This window comes from Pan troglodytes, chromosome 21 (assembly GCF_028858775.2).
Source record: "Pan troglodytes isolate AG18354 chromosome 21, NHGRI_mPanTro3-v2.0_pri, whole genome shotgun sequence".
In the NCBI taxonomy this organism is placed as follows: Eukaryota; Metazoa; Chordata; class Mammalia; order Primates; family Hominidae; genus Pan; species Pan troglodytes.
In genome coordinates, this window is record NC_072419.2 from 56,290,606 (window position 1) to 56,295,393 (window position 4,788).

Consider the following 4,788-nt stretch of genomic DNA (forward strand, 5'->3'; position numbering starts at 1 on the left):
GGGAGGCCGGGGAGGAGGCACCTGCAGCTTGTGGCTTTCCCTGGCAGGTCAGAGAGGAAGAAGGGGTGGGAGCTGTCTTTGTGGATGGGCTGGGTGGGGTTGGAGAGTGAGTGAATGCAAGGACCAGGCTGGAGAAGGGTTGCAGCCCTCATGAAAGGGTAGGGGGATGGTGGCACCAAGACTGGGTGCCCAGGGGAAGAGACAGGGAGGAAAACGTAGAAATGCATTTTACTTCTTTTTTTTTTTTTTGAGACGGAGTCTCACTCTGTAGCCCAGGCTGGAGTGCAATGGCACGATCACAGCTCACTGCAACCTCTGCCTCCTGGGTTCAAGTGACTCTCCTGCCTCAGCCTCCAGAGTAGCCGAGATTACAGGCGCCCGCCACTTTGACCGGCTAATTTTTATATTTTAGTAGAGACAAGGTTTCACCATGTTGGCCAGGCTGGTCTTGAACTTCTGACCTCAGGTGATCCACCCACCTCAGCCTCTCAAAGTGGTGGGATTACAGGCGTGAGTCACTGCGTCCGGCTGCATTTCCTTTTTTTTTTTTTTTTCTTTTTTTTGAGACAGAGTTTCGCTCTGTTGCCCAGGCTGGAGTGCAGTGACGCAATCTCAGCTGAGTGCAACCTCTACCTCCCGGGTTCAGGCGATTCTCCTGACTCAGCCTCCCAAGTAGCTGGGATGACAGGTGCGCCTCACCCTACCCAGCTAATTTTTATATTTTTGGTAGAGACAGGGGCTGGTCTTGAACTCCTTACCTCAAGTGATCCACCCACCTCGGCCTCCCAAAGTGCTGGGATTAGAGGTGTGAGCCACTGTGTCCAGCAAAGGCTTTTTAGAAAAATAAAAACATAAAGGCCCAAGGGACAAGAAAGAATTCCTCTAAGTACAGGGTCTTCCACAATCTATCTATCTATCTACCTATTTTTTTTTTTTTTTTTCAGAAATGGGATCTTACCCTGTTATCCAGGCTGGAGTACAGTGGCACAATCATGGCTCACTGCAGTCTCAAACTTCTGGGCTTAAGCTATCTTCCTGCCTCAGCCTCCTGAGACTACAGGCATGTGCCACCACCCCTGGCTAATTTTTTAAAATTGTATTTTAGAGATGGGGGTCTTTGTATGTTGCCCAGGCTGGTCTTGAACTCCTAGACTCAAGTGATCCTCCCGCCTCAGTCTCCCAAGTAGCTGGGATTATAGGCCCCAGCCACTGTGCCTGGCTCAGAGTATTTTTAAGCATAAATACAGACGTGTTAACACTTGTGTCTGGTGGCCTCCGTGGAGGAAACTTGGGGTTTGTTTCAGGGCAGGAAGGAGACTGACTTGTTACATTTTTTTCTTTCTTGAACTGTCTGGATTAAAAAAAAAAAAAACTTTAACGAAAGCATGACAATATAAAAGATGCAAATCAGAAGTGTCCATCCCCCAAAATAAAAAAGACCAGAAGTGTTCATCTCAATGCCTGTTTTCAACGTGAACCCATTTGTGTGATCAGCACCTAGATCAAGAAACAAAACATTTCAGTCCCACACAAATTAGCTTCTTTTTAATTATTATTATTTATTTTGATTTTTGATTTTTTTAGAGACAGGATCTTGCTCTGTTGCCCAGGCTGGGGTGCAGTGGTGCAATCATAGCTTATTGTGGCCTTGAACTCCTGAACTCAAGTGATTCTCCTGCCTGAGCCTCCCATGTATCTGGGACTACAGGCACAAACCACCATGCCTGGCTAATTTATTTTTCATAGATACAGGGTCTTGATATGTTGCCCAGGCTAGTTTCAAACTCCTGGGTTCAAGCAATCCTACCACCTCAACCTCCCAAGGGGCCACCACGTCTCGCTTTGATAAGTTTTTGTTTGTTTGTTTTTTGTTTTTGAGACAGGATCTCGCTTGGTTGCCCAGGCTGGAGTGCAGTGGCTGGATCATAGCTCACTGCAGCCTTAACCTCCTGGGCTTAAGTGATCCTCCCATCTCAGCCTCTCAAACTGTTGGGATTACAGGCGTGAGCCACCACACCCGGCCACAGGTTCGTTATCAGACACATGGTTTCTTTCTAGTCTGTGGGGATTGCTTTTCTGATTATCCTTTGCCCAGCTTTTTATTGGGCTATTGAATGGTGTTACTGATGTTTAAGAGGGCTTTGTATTTCTTTCTTTTTTTTTTTTTTTTTGAGACGGAGTCTAGCTCTGTTGCCCAGGCTGGAGTGCAGTGGCTCAATCTTGGCTCACATCAAGCTCCACCTCCCAGGTTCACACCACTCTCCTGCCTCAGCCTCCCGAGTAGCTGGGACTACAGGCGCCTGCCACCACGCCCGGCTAATTTTTTTTTTTTTTTTTTTTTGTATTTTTAGTAGAGATGGGATTTCACCATGTTAGCCAGGATGGTCTCGATCTCCTGACCTCGTGATCCACCCGCCTTGGCCTCCCAAAGTGCTAGGATTACAGGCATGAGCAACCGCGCCCGGCCCGTATTTCTTTCAATCTTCAATTTCCAGCTACAAACTCCGCCTCCCTCACTCAGGAGGTTGAGTTGGGGGTGTGGAAAGAGAAACACCGTGTAATCCAGGGACAAATTCTATCTCTGCCCTTCACTGCACCTCACACAGCCTCAGTTTGCTCATTCATGTAATGGGGATAAATAAAGTAGCCTCACCTCTTATTCCACTCACTCAATTCCATGTGAGTTTCCGCATGGAATATGCTGGAAACACTGGCTGGCAGTTTTATTACTGTCATTTCCACCACTGTAGCTGTCTACATGTGGCTTACAGTGCAAGTGTTAGGTCTCAAATCCCAGCTCTGCCACTCCCTGGCTGCATGACTTTGGGCAAGAGACTCTCCCGTGTCCCGGTCTCCCCATCTGTAATGTGGTAGATATGAGGCTTGAATACATGACTTACATGAATGCATGGCAAGTCCCCGGTGCAGAGTAAAGGCTCAGAAAAGGGTTTTGTTTTGTGTTTTTGAGACAGAGTCTCACTGCTTGCCCAGGCTGGAGTGCAATGGCGCTATCTCAGCTTACTGCAACCTCTGCCTCCCAGGTTCAAGTGATTCTCCTGCCTCAGCCTCCTGAGTAGCTGGGATTACAGGCGTGTGCCACCACACCCAACTAATTTTTGTATTTTTAGTAAAGACAAGGTTTCACCATGTTAGTCAGGCTGGTCTTGAACTCCTGACCTCAAGTGATCCTCCCATCTCGGCCTTCCAAACTGCTGGGATTACAGGCGTGAGCCACCGTGCCCGGCCAAGAAAAGGATATTTTTATTGCATGCATCTTCACATAGAGATGAGCCACCAGGAAGAATCCTACCAATGGGTGTGGAGGTGGGCATTGTTCTCAAACTCTTCCTCTCTTTTGTCCCTCCCTTGCTGCCCCGGACAGTCCCTGTGCTCAAGGATAGGGGATCAGAGGTGAATCAGACCTGACCTTGCCCGGTCACAGCAATGTACCAGCAGGAGAGACCCTGGTTCAACTCTCAGCTTGGCTACTGACCTGCTAGGGGGTCTCTTAACCTCTTGGTTCACCCTCTTAACCTCTTTGAGCGTCAGTGCCCTCAGCTGGAAAAGGAACATTCCACAGATTCCTGGACTGGCAGAGTGGTTGAAAGGGATAGAAAGAAAGCATGAGAGGTACCTATAGTAAATGATGAAGGAATGATAGCTAAGCATGGTCTTTCCACAGGGCCTTTGTGCATTCTATTTCTGCTTCTTGGAACACTCTTCCAGGAAGATGCTTTAATGAGGGGACTTCCAGCAGCATCACCAGTGGCAACAGGACAGCAGGGCCTGGCGGGCAGGGTCTAGCTGTCCACAGGACTCCATCCCTCAAAAAGACCTTCTGGCCAGGCATGGTGGCTGATGCCTGTAATCCCAGCACCTTGGGAGGCCAAGGCAGGAGAATCGCTTGAGGCCAGGAGTTCGAGACCAGCCTTGGCAACATAGTGAGACCCGTTTTTATTTAAAAGAAACAAAAACAGGCTGGATGTGGTGGCTCAAGCCTGTAATCCCAGCACTTTGGGAAGCCAAGGTGGGTGGATTACTTGAGATCAGGTGTTCGAGACCAGCCTGGCCGACATGGAAAAACCCCGTCTTTACTAAAACTACAAAAATTAGCTGGGCGGGGTGGCAGGTGCCTGTAATCCCAGCTACTCGGGTGGCTGGGGTAGGAGAATCGCTTGAACCTAGGAGGCGGAGGTTGCAGTGAGCCAAGATCCGGCCACTGCACTCCAGCCTGGGTAACAGAGCAAGACTCCATCTAAAAAAAAAAAAAAAAAAAAAAAAAAAAGGGCCAAGCACGGTGGCTCACGCCTGTAATCCCAGCACTTTGGGAGGCTGAGGCAGGTGGATCACGAGGTCAGGAGTTTAAGACCAACCTGGCCAAGATGGTGAAACCCCGTCTCTACTAAAAATACAAAAATTAGCTGGGCGCAGTGGCAGGCACCTGTAATCCCAGCTACTCAGGAGGCTGAGGCAGGAGAATCGCTTGAACTCGGGGGGCGGAGCTTGCAGTGAGCCGAGATCGCGCCACTGCACTCCAGCCTGGGCGACAGAGTGAGACTCCATCTCAAAAAAAAAAAAAAAAAAAAAAAAAAAAAAAAAATTAGCTAGGTGGCGCATGCCTGCAGTCCCAACTACTCAGGAAGCTGAGACAGGAGAATGGCTTGAGCCTGGGAGGTGGAGGTTGCAGTCAGCTAAGATGGTGCCACTGCACTCCAGCCTGGTGGGCAGAGCAAAACTCTGGCTCCAAAAATAAAATAAAATAAAACGAAAAATAAAAGAAAGAAAAAC